At 38.5% G+C, this 21,108-nt stretch overlaps 1 long non-coding RNA gene across 2 annotated transcripts; it reads left to right on the top strand.

Moving 5' to 3' along the window:
- Nucleotides 1–14,125: 14,125 nt before the first annotated feature.
- Nucleotides 14,126–20,515, top strand: LOC120959747 (uncharacterized). 2 transcript variants are annotated; one of them, XR_007451830.1, is made up of 4 exons: nt 14,126–14,805; nt 14,896–14,998; nt 15,077–15,728; nt 15,815–20,515. It is a non-coding gene; the product is annotated as an uncharacterized LOC120959747 (long non-coding RNA). The 2 variants fall into 2 exon arrangements; XR_007451829.1 differs by lacking the exon at nt 14,126–14,805 and having other exon boundaries at nt 14,812–14,998.
- The last annotated feature ends 593 nt before the right edge of the window (nt 20,516–21,108 follow it).

Genomic DNA, 21,108 nt, shown 5'->3' with positions numbered 1-21,108 from the left:
TAAAATCTAACTATGTGTATGTGTGTAAGTGTATATGTGTATAATTTAAACCTAGCTAGCTATAATTATTCTCTGCGCGTTTTGCCTATCTTGCAGGCGCTACACCTCCCCCCTTTAGAAATGAAAAGCGTATGCTTTTCATCCCTTAATTAATCTATTTTTATGCACTGTACTTAGTTTATTTGTATTTGTATTCTTTATTGTACAGTTAACATTATCTAACTTTACTACTATGTACGGTCCTAAGTATATCGGATCTAATTTTTTTCTATTTTCGTTTTTTAGATAAACCGCATCTCCTATTTTTATGATAAGGGGGTTTACATTACTATTTGCTCTAATCTGTCTTCTTTCTTTTTGCTCAATTAAATTTTTACGCGCTATTTCGTTTGATTTTTGCAATTTGAATTTAATTTCATTAAAATATGCATCATAATTGTATACTGGTTCAATATTACCATGGCATAAATCTTGGGGAAGAATTGCTTTTTTTCCAAATATTAATTCGTATGGGCTATAGTTCGTATCTGTATGAGGTGTTGTGTTATAATTAAATTCGTAAAATTTTAGCCAATCATCCCAATTGTCACCATGCTCATTTGTAAATGCTCTTAAGTATTCATTGAGTGTTCTGTGGTTTCTTTCCAAGGAACCTATGGTTTCTGGGTGATAGGCAGTGGCAAAAGTCTGCTTGATCCCCAGCAACTCCGCTACCTTTTTTAATACCTCGTTATTGTATTCAAGGCCTTGATCCGATTTCATCTCAAGAAACTTCCCGTATTTTAATATGCAGTTCTCAACCATGGCCCTAGCTATCGTGTTCGCTTCTTTGTTTTCTGTTGGAATAAGAACAATGTATTTCGAGAGTTCACATTGCATTGTAACGATGTATCTATGATTTTTATTGGTTTTCGGCAAGGGACCCACTGTGTCTATACAGACTACTTCGAAAGGCTTTAAAGGTGTAGTCGTAACATCCCTTTTTTCTTTTTCTGTATGTCTTACGATTTTGTTTACTTTACATACTTGGCAGCTTCTAACGTAATTTTTAATTTCTTCATTCATATTCTTCCATTTATGTTTTTCTCGAATTTTGAGGTATAATCGATACTGTCCGACATGTCCTCCCGAAGGTGACATGTGATAGTTTTCTAAAATATTTTCTTTTTCCTCCTTTCTTGAAATCCATTTTGGTGGAATAAAAGCAATGATATCTAACCCGGAAATGGCATTATCTGCGATTTCCTTTATGGTGTGAAAAGAGTATTGCCTGAATAGAGAATCTTCTAATGAAATTGCAACTTTGTCACGATTGTATTCTTTTGCTATTTGGTGTACTTTTAGAAGAGCAGACTCTAGCGCCTGACTTCCATCTTCATTACAATTAATTGTTGTATTTCCTAACTCCTTGTTGTAATTATTATTGAAAACTGATATTTTGATTTTGCCATATTCTGTTTTTGATAGGATTTTCAAAAGTTTGTTTACTTCTGTTGGGTTTTCTGTTTGCCAAAGTGTAGGTTTAGTTATGGAATCTTTTTCACCGTCGTTTAATTCTGGAGGAAGTTTGAAATTGTTCAGTCTTGTCATTGCTCTCGTTTTTACTGCTGGTAGTGATTTATCATTTGTTTCGTTTGCATTATTCTTTTGAATATGCTTCAATTTGTCTGAATCAATGACAATTCTCGATAGTGCGTCGGCTCCTGTGTTCGTTTTTCCTTGCACAAATTCCACTACAAAATCAAATTCCTCCAGGTCTAACCTCATGCGTGTTAATTTTGAAGTAGGATTTTTCATGTTGAATAGATATACCAATGGTCTGTGGTCGGTTCGTACATTAAACTTTTTCCCAAAAATATATGGTTTGAAATAATTTACTGCCCAATGTATTGCTGTTAGCTCTTTTTCTATAGTCGGTTTAGATTTCTCTCCTTTAGTAAAACTTTTACTCGCGTATGCAATAGGTAGGTCATTACCATCTGTTATCTGCGATAAGATAGCGCCACATGCTATATCGGACGCATCAGTAGTAATGATAAACTCTTTCTCAAAGTTTGGATACTGTAATATAGTAGGTGATACAAGACTTCTTCTAAGAGTGTCGAAAGCATGCTGACATTAATTAGACCACGTGAATGTAGCTCCTTTCTTTAGTAAATTATTTAGCGGTCTTACCAATTCAGCAAAATTTTTAACGAACTTGCGATAGTAATTACAAAACGCTACAAACCTTCTAACTTCATCCACATTTATTGGTACCGGGTATTTTTTTATCGTTTCGAACTTGGACTCATCGGGATATATTATTATTATTAAGTTTTCTAGATGATGTTGCATTGTGCAACCCGTTATAATAATATCATCTATGTAAACAAAAGCACTCTCCGAATTAAGTCCCGCCATTGCTATCGTTATCATCCGTTGAAAGCTATTAGGGCTTATATTCAGCCCAAAAGGGAGTCTTGTAAATTGATAATGGCCTGAAGAAGTTGAGAAAGCACTATATTTTCTAGAGTTCTTGTGTAATGGTATTTGGTGAAACGCGGACATAAGGTCCAAGGTAGTAAAATATTTTGCTCTTCCTAATTGGTCTAATATATCATCGATTCTAGGTAGCGGGAACTTATCAGGCATTATTTTTTTGTTCAACTGCCTGTAGTCTACTACCAATCTCCATTTTTTTTCGTTATCTCTCGATTTTTTTGGTACCAATAAAATTGGTGAATTATATGGAGAAACCGAATGCTCTATTATATCATTTTTAAGCATATTATCAACCTGATTTTTTATCTCGTCACTTTGAGAATATATTTGCTTGTAATTTGGAATGTAACATGGTACGTTATCTTTCAATTGTATCGATTGTTCGTAAAAATTATTAATTGGGATTTGATCATTATCGGTGCAGAAAATATCATGGTACTCGGATGATATTTTTTCTAAATGAGGGATTATATATTTAGGGACATTCTGACTATCGATTTTGCTCAATAATGTTTTTATTTTAGATTCATTTGTTTTAGAGCTTTTAAATTTAAAATTTTTCTGAATATAATTTTTGAGAGGGTCAATCTGTGGTTTAAATGAATCCTTTCCAATATATACATTACTTTCAGTGGTGTTTACAAATTTTACATATTGGGTTTGTTTTGATACCACCGAGTTGCCACAAAATACTCCTGGTAATATTTCGCTCGCAAGGACAATAGAGTCTTCAACGAGGTCGGGCAAATTTATCCTTCGAATAACCTCACTGCTTAGAGGCAATATGAAACCATCATTAATACTATCTTCAATGGGGTGGCTGATTGTAACACCGTTACAATTGAAATTTAAAAGCCAGTGCTCATAATCTATAACACATCTATGTTTAGTGAAAAAATCTCTTCCCAAAATACCATCCGCTTTGATATCTATTTCTGCAGGAATGATATGAAAAGTGTGGTTAATTGAAGCATTTCCGAATGTTATATTAGTGCTAGTAGTTGCTAATGTTGATACCGATTCGGTTGTTATGCCCGTTAAGTTTATTCTATTTTGCGTGTAGACTTGCTGTGTTGGTTTTATTTTATCAACTTTGAACAATGACACGTCTGCTCCCGTCTCGATAATTAATATGCTTATTTCACCCATTGCCATTTCTACTTTAATTTTGATAAAGTTGTTAGCATTTAAGTTTATCGCTAATGTTGACCATCGTTTGTAGGTTGAATGATTTCTTCTAACGCCTGTGGTACCCCTAAAAAATGTTCCTCTTCTGCAGCTTGTGTATTGTAGACTCTACGAGTATTTGTATTTGAAAATTGTTTTCTGAAAGAGTTATTGGGATATCTTTGGTTTTGGTATCTGTTGCTAGTTACCTGATTGTTACCAAGGGGAGCTCTATTGGAAAACCATCTATTATTCGTGTTTGGCTGGAATCTATTGTATGTGTTCGGTGGGTATTTATTACGAACGAATTTTCTATTGTCATAGTAGTTTCTGTTGAAGGCTAATATTTGTGAACCGTTGTTATTCCTTTCGTTTTTTAATACTTTCTCCGATGCATCTGAAACAGATGCGAATTGACCTGCTTTAAGAACAATTTTTGTTTCCTGATTATGAACTTTTTCAATCAGAGCATTAATCCCATGCTTTAATGACATGTCATTTGCAACTTTTTCCGGAATGTGCAGCTGCAAATAAACGTTTTTTTAATTTTGTGCTGAGTAATTCAACCTCGTCACAAAGAGCTTTAGTATCCGTCTGGCGAATAGATTTCAATTGGCTTATTATATTATCTGGATTAAGTTTTTCTCGGCATCTGGACCGTATATCATTTATTAACGAGTCAAAATCGTCAATATTAGGCGGCAGTCCTAAGCGCGCCTTTCCTATTAATCTTGTTTTTAGGAATTTTACCAACATTTGTGGATTTTTTGGACATAACTCCTTTAGTAAATTTGAAGAGTCCACAAAATTTTCCAAACCATCTGTATTGCCATCGTATATTTGCACCAAAGCGGTGGCTGTTTTGATATCGAAAGTTTCCATTTTGTTTTGATTCCAACGGTTGAACACGATAGCTAGTTTTGCTAAGGTTTTAAACTTAACTTGAATTTTGTTTATTTGATGAAATTGTATGCGCGATTGGATATTGGCGTATGTGTCACTCGCTTCCTTCAAAATTCGTTTCAGCTCTGAAACAGTTTCCTGAATTGAATCCAGCTAATACTTGATTTTATCAAAACAAAATTTAGCGGAAACACTGTAATGATCAAGCAAACATCTGCGAAACTTTCTATCACCCGATAATTTTTTTTCAATATTTTTAAGTCTTATAATATTTTGATTTATTTTTAAGAGCATTGAATGAGATGTGATCGACATGTTATTGTTATATTTTTTTTGTTTTATTTATTTTTTATTTTATATTTTTTTTATTATTATTATTTTTTTTGACACCCAGATAATTGCAATAATTTTTTTTTCTTTTCTTTTTTTTAGACCAATGCACAGTGGGCAACCACCATACAAACGCCGGGATGAAAATCAATTCCTCGTGCTATTGCAATTTATCTTCATTCAATACAATTGCTCTTACTATACAGGGTAGTCCTATACTTAAATCGTCAAGACAGCGAATAAAACTTAATAATTATCGCTCACAACATTGCATTATTGCGTATCAGTTAACAGCATCAATAATAATTGTTAGGAATTAAAACGAAGGCGGAATAAGTTTCTGACTGAAAACGAAATTTTAAAGTATTATGCACGAAAAAAGTTGTGTTTTTCATGGTTTGTTTGGAAAAGAGCCGATTCCTATCTTACGACCTTTTTTAAACTGGTTTTCCTCTCTTCAGCTTTGTTTTCTGCCTGTTTGTTTCAAATGCCCGTTTATGACAGGTAGTTGGATACTGGTGGTGTATGGCTCGTACAACAACACGTCAAAATCGTTCGCGCTATTTTCAAGAAAAAGTTTAATAATTTTCGGGGTCGCAGATGGTCGCAGCTAATTTTAACGACAATGCGTAGGAAAATTGTTGATCTTTCCAATGATATACGACTCACGAGTGAAATCGAGTCGAATCATAAAAAAATCACTCTCCAAAATAAAAATATCCAAAAATTCAGCAGTGATGTTTGGTTTTCAATCATTTATGAACTTTAAAAACAAGTTTTTGCAAAATATTAAGACATAACATCAAAGTATGACAAAAAACCTTTCCAACGACACATTGATTATCAAAATCTAACCACCATATACTAAAATATGATGGTTTATGTTCGGTCGAAAAATAGCTCAAAGTTGGGACAAAAAACCCAAAGTTTACACTTTGATGGCCTACATCTCAGTAAGTTTAAGATAAAAACGTGAAATATTTTGGTTTCAACTAAGTTTAAGTATCTATTTTAAGAAAATGATTATGGTGTAAACCTGCGATGAAGTTGGTTTTTCGATTTTTATACAGGCGTTTGCCCAATGTGCAATGGTAACACCCCAATAGCAATGTGCATATTGTAATGAAAAATGTAGTATTGTACGTTTCATAAAAAGAATTTAATTGAGCAATTACAAAAAAAATATTGAAATGGGTAAATTACAACTACATTGAGTGTGTAGCCTACCTTACTTTCTCATTTTTTTCACTTGATCCTTACTCCGTTTACCGCTGCCCGATCGATCAGTATAGCGTTATCTCGCTTTATCCGCTGCAAATCGCTGCTCGTGCTCTCACAGCACACTGCTGCACCGTCCCAAGGACGCAAAAACCAACGGCGGCCTGTGTAATCTGAGCTCCCTACAAAGCTCTCCACAAAGCTCTCGTTTGCAGTCTTGTCGAGAGCTTTGCCACAGGCGCCCGAACCATCCGTCACGCACACATCTAAACGTTCTGGTTTCTTCAGCCGCTCACGCATACCAATGTCATTGCTCCACCCCCTTTTTCGGATTGCTTATAGAAATGATGAGGCTGTTCACATTTGCTTTATGCACACATTCGCATGCTGTTTATTGAATAATATCCCTCTCCCTTCCCACATGTGTTTTGGCATACTCCCGCTGTGTAGACGGCAGAACGCTTTCCCCCTTCCAAATTTACCGTTCTTCCTCCTCTCGTTCTTCCTTCCTCCTACCGCGCACGGGGTACCATCCGTGCTGCGCGTGTTCAGCTGGCTTGAGTTTAGTGATGACGTCATGAACAGGAGCTGCGCGTGTTGAACCGGCTTCTGTTAAGTAATGACGTCCTCACTGGGGGCTGAATGAAGCAATAATGAATGTAAGTAGTATGTATTACTATGGAGAGTTTAGCGCAGAGGATTAGACCAAAACTTACCTTAATATTTTAAAACTGAAAAACGTTTTCTTTCCGTCGCTCACTTTGAAGATTGTTGACGAGGCTAGCATGTAGTCGTTGATAAATAGCGCACACACCTGTAACTTTTTAGACGCCAAGGGTTAGTTGAATGTACCTGCACAAGCACACAGCAAGAAACTTACCTCAACAATTTGCTAGGATAAATCATTTCATAACTGAGGAAGAAGGAACACGGCACAAAACGTAAATGAGCAAAGTACGTCGCACAAGAAATCGCACCTCACTTCAGTACATCCTTCCACAGAGAAAGTTCTGGACAGACTAAGGATGCCTAACACCCGGATGAGCGCGATAGCAGAAAAATCATGGTGGATCGAGAGAGATGGGTAGACTCGGTCCAGCGATATCCGCTGGTAAATGCATGTGTGTGTGTGACGAACGAAAGACTTCAGACCCCGCTTCCCCCGTATTTCATCCATAATTTTTCGTCACACGCACACACCTCTGCACGGGCGGCGGTTTGCCGTTCAAAATCTAGAGAGAGAAGACAGAGCCTCTCGCTTTGGCTCACAAAAAAACCTCTCAATAACTTCGGCTCTGCTACTTGGGGTCGCTCCTATCCACTGCAAATCGCTGCTCGCTCTCTCATAGCTCACTGCTTCGCCGTCGCTCCTTCACCGCACGCTGTATTGCCGTTTGATATCGGCTGCTCCGTTCTTCCTTCTTACATCTCACAACAACGTTATGTCTCTATCATGCAAACGACACTTGGTCACTTGTCGCAAAAGGTCATGCCGGTTCAAACTGTGATGCTTATCGCCGATGGTACGAAATGTGGCTTACTCGTACGTGCGATAATCTTGTCCGATCGAGGTCACTGCACTTAGATTACTTTACGCACGGTACCGTTAACTATCGCTGCGTTTTTTTTTTTCACCGAATGTTTGCTAGCATTCATAAAACTTTTCCTGGCCTCTTTTTTATAACCAGGATACACTCTCTCTTTCACTGCACCTTGATTGGTTGACGATACACGACAGGAGTTATTGTGCAAATTTCGTGAGTTTTCAGGAAATCCGTATATTTTATCACTGCACCTCGTTTGAATAACGATAGTTCGAGTTATCGTACAATTGTAGCGTTGCGCTGCACTCTCGTCTTCACTCTCTCACTCTTTCACGCTAAACATCAACGCAGATACCAGTATACTCTTCTGACCAGAAGGAATATTACGCACTCGCGAATTAGCTTTCGTATTTACGCGAGTTATTTTTTTATTATTTTTTTTTTGCATCACAGTTTCACACTTGTCATGGCGACCGTGATATTAAAACTTCAAACTACCAAAAAAATATATGACTTGTGGTTTTTTGTAGTTGCTTAGAGTTTTATTGGTCGATGTTCACTCGGGCAGCGTTTCCTCTTAGATCGGACTTTTCTGAATAATCCTAAACCTCAACTTATCCTTAATTTGTATTCACTCGTTCGCGCCAAAATTCCTTAATCCTATTCCTCATTGGCTAATCCTAATTATCGCCTATTTTACTATTTCCTATTTCCTATCTTATGCTATTCTATTCTATCCTACGTGTAACCTTAATTGTAGTTGTATGTGTGTAAATGTATATGTGCATAATTAAAATCTAACTATGTGTATGTGTGTAAGTGTATATGTGTATAATTTAAACCTAGCTAGCTATAATTATTCTCTGCGCGTTTTGCCTATCTTGCAGGCGCTACACTTGAAAGTAATTTCACAAACAATATTGCAGAGCAGGCCCGCACCATACCATGCTGGCGCTGCACTGTGCACAAGCAAGAGCAGGAAGCTTGCTACCTACTAGCAGAGAGAATGAACAAGTGTGCGACTTTCAGGTGAAGGGTATGTTGAAGCAGGGAGAGACGGTGGGAAATACGCGGAAATACGTGGAGATGAGAACGTGTTTTAGTTTGTACACAGATTATGCGCTATCACATTAACGCAAGTGGTGTTCACTTTCAACCAGCGCGAGTTAAAGTTTCGGACGTGGAATAAACGTTGTTAACTAGGCAAATGCCAATTTCTGAATAAATTAATTTATTGTTTCACCAACAAATGTTGGGTATATAAGAAAAAGGGAAGGTTTGGAGGGAAGTGTATCAGACTGCACCGTCGTGTGGTCCATCGTTCTCAATGACTTGTGGCACGGTGCGTTGTCTTGGTGGAACAACACAACACAAAAGTTGCTTGACAAAAGACGCTCTGTCTCACAAATTAATTGACATACCGACGTCAAATTTTGACACGAATCATTTAAAGGTTGGTACTATATAAAAAAATATGCATTCAATACTAGCGGCGCCATATATGTGTCAGACCGAGGACTTATCAGCCAACCTGTTATTTATCGCTTCCCTTACATTTTCGGATTGCTGGTTGTTGTTGTGACGCTTTTCCTCTTGCTTTATGTACACTTTTGCATGCTATTAATTGGACTTCCTCTTTCCACATGCGTTTTATCATACTCACACTCTGTACACGGCTGGATGCTTCACCTCCTACAAATGTTGCGGTAACTTTCCGTTACCCTCCCTCTCGTTCTTCCTTCTACCCTTCTCGTTAGGCTATCCTCGACTGGTGCTGCGCGTGTACAGCCGGCGTCTGTCTGGAAATGACATCACGGGCTGGTGCTGCGCATGTTCAGCCGTATCCTTGGCGTCCTTGAAATGCGCTCTTCTACGAAAGAGCTATGTTGAAATTTGTTGATGAAAATTAACTAATAATTAATTCATTTGTTTTATTAAAAAAAAAAAACAACTTGTAGTACCCTGGAGATTTGACCCCTAATTAGACCATAGTGCCGGATCGGAATATGACCATCACCGCGACAACTGTGCGATAATCCGAATGTCAAAAATAAAGATTATTCGTTTACGGATCGTTGTACTGACAACACCTTCAGCCTTCTGTTAATTCTTCTATGTATGTATCCAACTTTGAAGACTTCATAGGAAAATTTAGTGGTGAAAGAGGAGGAGTAGGGGTGGAGCACTGGTTTCGAGAATTTGAACAAGTATGTAGCTTGTACACACTAAACGACCAGCTGAAATTTTTCTGTATGCGCCGCCTGCTCACCGACACCGCCGCCATTTTTGCTAAAACCTCAGGCGCATGCACCTATGAGACACTGAAAGCTGACCTTATTAGTACTTTCACATCAAAAACTTCACTAGAAGAAGTGTTTAAAAAACTAAGGGCACGACATCTCTCGCAACATGAAAGCATCACAAGGTATGTGTTGGAAATGCAGCAAATAGCGGGCACCGTCATTCCAGAGGAAGACTTGGTCAATATTATAATTGACGGAATTGATGATCCTATTAATACGTCATCCATACGTTTCGCTGCAAAATCGCTCGAGCACCTTAAAACCCTGCTGAAAAAATACGAAACTTTTCGTCAAACTCGTGGCGTGACTCCTACACCAGCACCGTTACGCACTAAACCCCCAGCTCCACCCCGCAGCACTGGCCCCTCGCGTCAATGGGCGCAGAACAACAATAATGAACCGGCCAGATGCTTTAACTGTTCTCAATTCAGCCATTATCAAAGCGCTTGCCCAATGCCACGCCGCCCCAAGGGATCCTGTTTTAAAAGCCACCAAATGGGACATACACATCGAGAGTGCCGAAACTTCCAGCCCGTTACGACTGCTGCGGTGCACCATCTGGGTTCCCATGGATTCGATGAGGAAACTGCGGACCAAATACTGCTTAGCGCAATTGAAACTGTATGTGTTAGTTTCAATATCCAACATACATGGAGCGAACAAACGTTTTTACGATCACTTTTTGATACAGGCAGCCCTGTAAGTCTAATAGCAGACAATGTAGTACCAGGTAACTTTCCGCATCAACCTATCCCTTCTGGGTACCGAGGATTAGGAAATACTATGCTCACGACGTTAGGTCGAGTGGAGTGCAGGATCATAATTCGTAATATTAGTGTGACACACTCGCTTATCATTTTACCTGCTAGAAGTATGCCTTGGCCATTCATAATAGGTCGTGACCTTTTAGGAAAATTTAGAATCTTTCTTACACACTATCCAAGTATGATTCCCGTACATTATGCTCGCGAACCGGAGGGTAATTCAGATTTCGAAAAATACCAAAACCTGTTAAGTCCCTTGATATAGGTGATCCTTTTAGCCACATTTGTGTGTCGGAGATATTTGACAGCCCCCTTGAATTAGATATCGGGAAGCAACTTTCGCCTAAAGAGTCTGCAGCCATTTTGTCCGCATTTGATCATTGCTACACTAACTATCCTATTGAGAATATAGAATATCCTCAGTATTCCATGAAAATTAATCTCGTTCATGATACCCCTATTTATGCAAAGCCACGTAGACTATGGGGAGAGGAATCAAGTGCGACAGATAGTAAATCAATTGTTAAATGATAAAGTCATTCAACCAAGCAATTCCTCATACGCTTCTCCCCTTGTGCCAGTTAGAAAAAAAAAGTGGTGAAGTGCGTATGTGCGTCGATTACAGGCCCCTGAATAAAATAACAGTAAGGGATAATTTTCCATTACCGTTAATTGAGACATGCCTCGAAAACCTGAGTGGTAAAAGTGTATTTAGTTTGTTTGATTTAAAAAGCGGTTTCCATCAGGTAAAGATGGATGAAAGCTCAATTAAGTACACCTCTTTCGTAACACCTGATGGGCAATATGAATATTTAAAGATGCCTTTTGGGCTTAAAAATGCCCCCGCGGAATTTCAGAGATTCATAAATTCAATATTACGCGAATTTATAGATTCCGAGAAATTAGTTGTCTACTTGGACGACATCATAATAGCTTCTAATGACTTTCACTCTCATCTTGAGACGTTGAGTTCTGTTCTCGAGAAACTTAAACAAAATGGACTTGAACTGCGCATTGATAAATGCAAATTTGCCCACACTAATTTGGAATATCTTGGATACGAAGCCTGTGCCTCTGGTATACGACCTAGTGGAAAACACCTTACATCAATATATAACTTTCCTATGCTCACTAATGTCAAACAGTTAAGAAGATGTTTAGGGCTCTTTTCTTACTTCCGTAGGTTCGTTCCATCATTTTCTCATATAGCTAAACCTCTTACAAATCTTCTTCAGAAAGATGTGCCATTTGATTTTGATAATTCCTGCATCCAAGCATTTCAAACCCTTCGTCAAAAACTTTTCCAGTCTCCTGTCTTGGCTATATTTAATCCCAAATATGAGACGGAGCTGCATTGCGACGCGAGCTCATTCGGTTTTGGTGCAGTCTTATTCCAAAAACAGAATGATGGGAAACTTCACCCAATAGCATATTTTTCTAAAACCACCTCTAAAGAAGAATCAAAACTTCATAGCTACGAGTTGGAAACTCTATCCGTAATATATGCGTTGAAAAGGTTCCACTCGTACGTCCATGGATTACCCTTAAAGATAATCACGGATTGCAATTCTCTTGTACAAACGCTGAAAAATCGTAACACTTCTGCGAAGATTGCCCGGTGGTCCCTATTCCTCGAGAATTATGACTATACTATTCAGCATCGCTCAGGTTCCTCTATGGCCCACGTGGATGTTCTGAGCCGGACTGAAGCAATTGGTGCTATAAGTGAACTTGATATTGACTTCCAACTACAGCTAGCCCAATCTCGTGATCCTACTATTGAAAGCATTAGGTCCCAACTAGAACTGGAAAATTTACCTGGATATGTTTTGCAAGATGGTTTCGTATATCATGAGTCACCCTCAAAAGAGCTTCAGTTTTATGTCCCCTGCGAGATGGTAGATAATATCATCCGCCACACACATGAGAAAATAGGTCACTTATCGGTTGACAAAACAATTTCAAAAATTAGCTGTCATTATTGGTTTCCTTCTATGCGGAATAGAGTTGAGTCTTTCATCAAGAATTGTTTGAAATGTATCATATATTCAGCTCCCACTAGAACTAATAATCAGAACATCCACAGTATACCGAAAGCTCCCCAACCTTTTGACACACTTCACATTGATCACCTGGGACCACTACCTCTTACGAAATCCAAAAAGAAGTATATATTAGTTGTGATAGACGCATTTACGAAATTTACTAAGCTATACGCGACTCGTTCCACTGGAAGTCAGGAAGTATGCAATGCTCTCAAACAATACATTTCCTATTACAGCCGACCCAAACGGATAATTAGTGACCGAGGTACCTGCTTCACGTCCAACCAGTTCGAAAATTTCCTTAGATCAAATGAGGTACAGCATGTACTCAACGCTACTGGTTCACCACAAGCAAACGGACAAGTCGAAAGGGTTAACCGCGTACTTCGACCCATCCTCAGCAAACTTTCGGACTCTTATGATCACGATGATTGGAATTTGCATTTACTGGATGCTGAATATGCGTTGAATAATTCAAAGCACGCCAGTACGAAGTTTTCACTCTCAGTTCTCCTGTTTGGTATTGAACAACGGAGTCATTTAATTGATGAACTAACGGAGTTTTTAGACGAGCGTCGTGGAAGTACACTAAATGATTTAAGCGACATTCGGGCTGAAGCATCGGCAAATATAATTAAATCTCAGCTTACCAATGAGGCATATTTTCGTAAAAATCATAAACCAGCAGCTAAATATGAAGTTGGAGATTATGCAGTAATGCGGAACATTGATAGCAACACTCAGCAGAATAAGAAGTTGATTCCTAAATATAAAGGTCCGTACATAGTCCATAAGGTATTGCCTAACGATCGCTATGTCATTAGGGACATTGAGGGCTGTCCAATAACTCAGATGCCATATGATGGCATATTAGAATCAAACAAGTTGAAGAAATGGAGTGAGCCGTATGAAACCGTTAACGAAATTTGAATTACTATTATATTTACACATAAATTGAGGTCAATTTGTTGGTTAGGATGGCCGAGCTGTAGTACCCTGGAGATTTGACCCCTAATTAGACCATAGTGCCGGATCGGAATATGACCATCACCGCGACAACTGTGCGATAATCCGAATGTCAAAAATAAAGATTATTCGTTTACGGATCGTTGTACTGACAACACCTTCAGCCTTCTGTTAATTCTTCTGCCTTGCGATTTTGTGCCTTTTATAAGTTCAACGTTTAGTTCAAATTAGTAAAATTCGAGGTTTACAAACTAAATAATATTTTGCACATCGGATAGAAACGCTTACCTTCACATTTTAAAACCGGACCCCATTTTCCTTCCGTCGATCATTTTGCGGGAAGTTGGCAAGACCAGCAGGTAACCGTCGATCAATATGCGCGTACACCTGTAACATTTTAGACGACATGCGTTAGTTGAATGTACCCATTGAAGCACATACGAGGATAAGAATCTTAATTTAGAAATTTACAAGGATAAATCATTCCATAATGGAAGAAGAAGGAACACGGCACAAAACGACGCAAAATATGGGGCACAAGAAATCACGCACTACTCCAGCACTTCGACAGTGAAAGTTCTGGACAGACTGAGAATGCCTATCACCCGGATGAGCGCGATAACAGAAAAATCATGGGAGATCGAGAGAGATGAGTAGCCCAAGTAGCAACCGAAGCCTGTTTCTCCCAGTTTCAACCCCCTCATGTCCAAAAACTGCCTTCGCTCACTATTCCTATCCCATTTCTACATTCTACAACGTTTGTTGCGTTCTCGCTCATCAGGGTGTTAGTCAATTCTCTCTTGCCACACGAAGAAAATTATCCTGCACACTTCGTGTGTTGGATTCTACCCATCCCTGTTGAACATACGTCATTTTCTTCCATCGCACTCATCAGGGTGTTTGCTCTTTTCCATCCAAGCCAAAGAGCGACTTCAGTGTGCTCTGAACCGTGGATGTGAGAGTGTGTGTTTGTGTGCTGCATGAACTATTTTTCCTGCGTGAAACACTTTCCCGTACTGCGCCATCCGCGGTGTTCTTTCTGCTTCATCGGAGGACGAATTTTTATCATCTAATTGTTTGGGTAAGTGTCCTTTTCTAAGTGTCTAGTGCTATGTGACATTTATTCTAATTCTAATATTATTCTAATATGCAATGTTTTGCACATTACAAGTTTCAGATGTGTGCTGCTACCGCTAGCTGTTCCTCAAACTACTTAAAAAGTGTGACACTGTGTGCACAGGCGTTCAAGTTTCAATTGATCCTCAAGCACAAAGGTAAGTTTGTCACATCTTTAAATGAAGTGTAATCTTTTTAACAAAGTGTGTCTATTAATTGTGTATTTTCATCAACAGCCTTCATACAACACCGCGGTTGAGGTGCGCCAAATCTGATGACATCTTTCCTGAACCAAGCAGGCTTAACACGCGCACCACCACGGGCTCCAGCGCGGTGTGAAGAGGGAAGAAGAAAATACAGAATTGGAAACAGCCCAAATGACAATCCAGCCTGCTCTCACTATGGCGAGCTCAATGACAGCTGCTTCAACCCATACTGAGAGGCTATCATCGTTTCCTCCTGCATACTGAGCAAGCTTGTTTTTTCCCCTCGCTTAGGCGAGATGATTTTGTTTGTATGGTGAGCAGATCTATCGCCGATGATTGCTCTAATGAGATGATCGGGCAACAGCCGCTCACATGATGAAATCATGATGAGGTCGGATTTTGGAGTGAGTAAAAATTTCTTCCCCACATCGAGCCGCCATTGTGTTGTGGTTTGAGAACATTGGATCATCTACGAACTGTTTACATTTGTAAAACGTGCAATAATTGACCGCGGGCTACATTTCTCGATTCTTTTGTTGAAAGAGCATATCAAATATCCCAAATCAGTTAAAATATAGTGAAATATTGTACCGGACACACGATGCTTTGAAGAAAACGTGAGGGCAAACATGGGAAGATGATGAACATTTTACCTTACTAATAGTTGATTTACAGCCTCTAGGTAAGTGTAAAACACCCAACAGAGTGCTGTTGTCCATGTTAGAAAACGTTTTTAAATTGCAGAGGATGATTCTTTCTCCGTCACAGGCATCAACAAAACATGAAGCAGCGTTTAACGATGAAGAAGATACCCAGTTGTGCGATAACCGTTAACGTTGAAAATCAAGAGGAATACATGGATTGAAAATACTTAAAGAGAATACGCATCGAGTCGAATTTAAAACGGAAAATAATGGTCTACAAAAAGCGAAAATAATGGCAAAGGAAACGAGTGCGACTGGGCCGCAATACCATCCAATATTTCATGAAAGGCCATGTTTTGGATTGCCATGATTGTTAGCAATGGCGGATTAAGACGAATGGAGGCCCTAAGCGGTCATACAAAAGTAGAGGCTTGGTTGAAGCGTCTAGCAGGGGATTGTATCAAATATCCTAACCAGAGAAGGATTGAGTAGCAATTATGCTTGTAAGCGGATGGTAGGTGCCATTTTTGGGGCCCCTGGCCGACTCAGATGTTCGACGCTTAAACAACTAAACACACATTAAAACTGAAGGAAATACACATCTAATCAATTACTTTAAAAAATAATATAATTGTATTGATTCGTGATGTATTTTGTAGTTTTGACCTGCATGTACAATTCTAAAATATTCCTATGAATCACAGAAAGGCCTAAAGCCTAAAAGCCTGCCTTATAAGCTTGAATATTACACGTGGCAAAGAACCCTAAAAAAGCTGAATAAAATCACGTGCTTTTAATGGTTTGTAGTGTAAATTGATTGACAGAGCCGGCTGGCCACATGTACATAACATGTGCTGTTTTGCAGTGTTCTTACATCCTCCGTTATTTTCAAATTCATCCATGCTTAGAGAGCGTACACCGCTTTTCCACTGCTAGTCATATTGAAATTGCTTTAGTCATAATTTGCACTTGGAGGATTTACACATTCTATTTTCCCCTAATTTTCTTCAAATCCTTTTTCTTTGTCTAGCTTGGATCCTAAATCAGCAGCTTCCATTCAAAAAGAATCAAATTTAGTTTCCACAATTCACGAAAACAAAATTCATTACTTGCACTCTCCATCGTTTGCTCTTCATCATTCCTTGTTGTTTCTTGAACACCATGCAATCATCAAAGGCAACACGATATCATCGTCAATATTTTCACTTGTGCGTGGATCTATTTCTGCTCCAAGGTTCGATGCGTCTACTAGTGCCTTTCCAACGACCCAAATTTCGAAGCCTTCAATGGTTTACATGTTTAATTGAGATGTTCTGACTTGATGTACTGCGGATCAAATCCAACCACGGCAGTACAACAAGTCAGCAGATGAACTGAATAGAAAGGAAGAGTCAGAGTGTACTAGGGATGGTAACGGTGGAAAAAGTGAAAGAGGGGAATACCTTTTTTTTTCGCCATGACTACCATGACGATGATTGCACTGATTTTCCCCTTCCTTTTTTCTCACAGCACGCTGCTCATAGTGAGATCGCTTTCGTCTGAAAAGCGGAACGGAAAGCGACTTGCATCAAATGTCAACCCGATTTTCCGTGCTGAAATTGTCATCCGGGAGCCGCACCAGGCTTCCAACCACCGTGTGTGTGTATGTAAGTATGTGAGAACACATGTGTGAATCCTCTTGTGGGAACTGCAAAAAGAAGAGAATAAAGAGTGTGAAGCAGCTAGACTGCCGCAACCAAATTAAGAGAGTGAATTCTCATTTCAATCCGAAAAACTGGGAGAGAGTGATGACATGCGAGAGAGAATAAAACTAGAAACACGAGAGAGGACACGAAGCGCTTTCGGGGTTTTATCGCCTTCGCGCACATTTTGCTTTACGCGCGCGAAAAAGTGAGCCTTGATCAGCGCGATGGCTTCCGTACAAAGGCCTTCGGCTTTGCTATCTGGGAGTCTCGGTTCAGTGGAATCCACATGCAGATGCATGTGTGTGTGTCACTCGAAGGATATCGGTTTCTCCTTCTCCCGTTTTTCGTTCATGATTGTTTGCCAGGCCACACGATCGGCGTTGTGCCATCCAAAATCTAGTGAAAAAAGACATGCTCTCTCGCTTTGACACACAGGAAAGTTTTCCAATAGCTTCGGTTTTACTGGTTGGGTGTCAGCGTACAGACGGCGTCCACGGGCCTGCCCACGCCCGAATACAGAGCCGATTGCATACGATTCTATCTTCACCATTATCATTAGAGAGACAAGGTATATACCACCAACGTACCAGAAAGGTATGCATGCTTCACTCATCAGGATCTAAAGGCAAGGACAAGGCTAAAGAGACTCAGAAAAGTTTCCTCACGGCTACACATGTCCTCCAGACGCGTTGTCTATGCGTCTCGCTCGGTATCACAGCGGCATACGGCAGGTAAGCAGTACAAATGTTGCTACCTGATACGCACACATGTTTAACGAACACAACTATTCGGGTTGGCTCGGTAAAGGTTGGGTGGGCGCCAGAACGCAAAAGCGCAGACCTTATCATGATTTTGTATGACTTTGGCTGTTTTGGACCATACGTTTAGGCGCTGACACTTAGTCGCGCGTATAAACCCACCAAACAAAGCCGAAGTCGCTCGAACCTTTTACTCTGTGCCAGAGCGAGAAAGCATACATTCTGCATCAAGTTCTACAGCTGCAAACACAGCGCGTGTAGATGTGTGTGTGCGCGGAGCGAATGTATGGATGAAGATGGGAAGCAGCGGGGTTTTCTCGTTCAGTTGAGGGACCCGAACAATTCTCCATGGTTTTATCAGTCCAATACCAACGCTGCTGAGGGAAGGGTGTGCTATTTTTTCGCGCGCTGGGATTCATGCTCATGATTATGAAAAACTGTATGTTCTTTGCAATATTTGCTTACTATGTTATTGTTTTCACCATTTTCTAAATTTTTCCCCACTTTTCAAATCTTCTTCTTCTTCTTTGGCTCAACAACCGTTGTCGGTCAAGGCCTGCCTGTACCACTTTTGAGCTTGGCTTTCAGTGACTAATTGATTTCCCACCATAGCAGGATAGTCAATCCTACGTATGGCGGCACGGTCTATTTTTGGGGATTGAACCCATGACGGGCATGTTGTTAAGTCGTACGAGTTGACGACAGTACTACGAGGCACACCACTTTTCAAATATTTCATTAAAATACACGTGAAAGTTTCTATAGATAATATTTTCATAGGAACGGCGCTAAAAAGCCGCATTGCTAAGATTGTCTATATTATCAATTTAAAAAAAAGTTTCTGAACCCGTAATGAAACAAAAAACAAAAAAACGAAAAACTTTTTTTAAGTATATTTTGAGTTGCTGAATCTAGCTCTCGAAGATCGTTTTTGGATACGATGAATAGTTTCAAAGATATTTATCAAAAACCTGTTGCTTTCTTCGAACACACATACAGGTGTCCCCCGAGATACGACTGTATTTGGGACCGAAAAAAAGTTCCAACGCAAGGCGTAAGTCGAAAAAGTCGTATGTCGAATATCTGTCAATGTAAATTTTATAACCGAAGTTGAAGAGTCGAAATCTATGATATCGTGTTTTTTATCTAAAAAAATGTTCGATAATGTATTAATTTTACACAAAAAGTCGTTTACACGATATAGATATTTAATATCGGGTAGTTGTGGAATCTTTAGAAATTTGTGTGTAACGATTATCAGCTCAGAAATTCAAAAATATACATCAATTTCTTCTCGATGACAATTTTTCACTGTCAAAATCAAAATCGTCGTATCTGCGAATCGTCGTAACTCGAGGGGGTCGTAACTCGGGGGACGCCTGTATTTGAAATGTTCAGCAGTAAGCGGGTATCTGTTCATTGCGCGAGTTAATATATTTTTGGATCAAATGATGCGAACGCTTTGAGTTCCAGATTCTAACTGTCTTTATTTCTCCTAGTTTGATTCCTATCAACTCTAATCCTAACCTTATCTTGTATGTATGAGTGTACGGCTTATCTTATATGAATATGGTGCTTGGCTATAGCTATTGGTAAATATAGTGGTGTGTCACATACACATAGGATGGTTAACTACTCCCGGGCCAACAAGAAAAGACGTCCTCGTCTTTTAGTGATACTGCTTGCGGAACATTTCATAGTATTAGAACAACATTCATGCTTGGATATTTTTGTATCCTTTGTTTCATTCGAAACACCTGACATTTCTGTCAATGGATGGTATGTTGTTCATGTTGTTCATGTTCGTATAATCCAAAATGGACTTTTCACAAGGACCTTTACCGATCGCAAGTGATTATAAGACTTAGTTCCTTTTTCCTGACAGATCTTTGTCGTTGGCCTCTTTCGCATCAAAAGATCGTAACGGATCTTTGAATTCCTTTGCGACAAATTGGAGAACATAACGAATCTCGAAATCTGAACAGATTGTAGCTCCTCATCACTTAAAATTGTACAGCCCATTTTTTTTTCACTTTCTAGTATAACCATTCTCAGTATGCAAAACCACTATTAACACAAATATACATGTGTAGAACCCACATGTCCACATATTTCGATGTGTATAGATATATAAATATACTTAAGCATTAATATATAAATACACACACGCATGTACACATGTAGACTGTCTACACATCCATTTGTTTAAGATGTAGAAGAATTGCACAAGCCATATTTCGCCGTTGATTATCTACGTTATTATTATCATTCCTTCTTTTTAGCATAAGTGGAAATAATCTAGCATGTTTATATCTATTCTTTGTTTAAGAAATGCATTTATGTTGTCTTAAGTAAAACTTGGCACATTTGAATTATTTTAAATTTTACCTACTCTATTCTATTATCTATTTTATCTTAAAAAAGAATGAAAAGAGAAACAGTTCAGGTGTTCTTGTGGTTCTCGTTATGAATCCTTTGCTTTCCTTTGCTATCAAAAGAATCAAAACTAATCTTTAACTAACCACAATATATATGTAGATATAAAAAAAAAAAAAAAAAAAAAAATATATATATATATATATATATATATATATATATATATATATATATATATATATATATATATATATATATATATACTAACATTATTAAATAGTGCCTAACACATCTGATTTTTTGGACAACACACATAGACAACACATACATAAATTTAACATATAAGAAATAGAATAATGTAAAGAGAGAAAAAAGTAGTAACAATTAAGTATGAGTATCAATTAAAATTAAGTTGATTAATCAATCAATTAAGTAAAGAATTCAATTTAAATTTATAAAGAACGTTGATAAATCTTTTTTTTGAGTTCTTTTAATTTTTTATCTAATTTTAAGGTCATTTTTATGAACTTTTCTATTACCTTCTAATAGAACTGTACTATTGTTTATGTTCATAATATTTTTCTTTTTGTACCTTGGTT

This window comes from Anopheles coluzzii, chromosome 2 (genome assembly GCF_943734685.1).
Source record: "Anopheles coluzzii chromosome 2, AcolN3, whole genome shotgun sequence".
Lineage (NCBI taxonomy): Eukaryota > Metazoa > Arthropoda > Insecta > Diptera > Culicidae > Anopheles > Anopheles coluzzii.
This window is presented reverse-complemented; position numbering and strand designations above follow the sequence as displayed.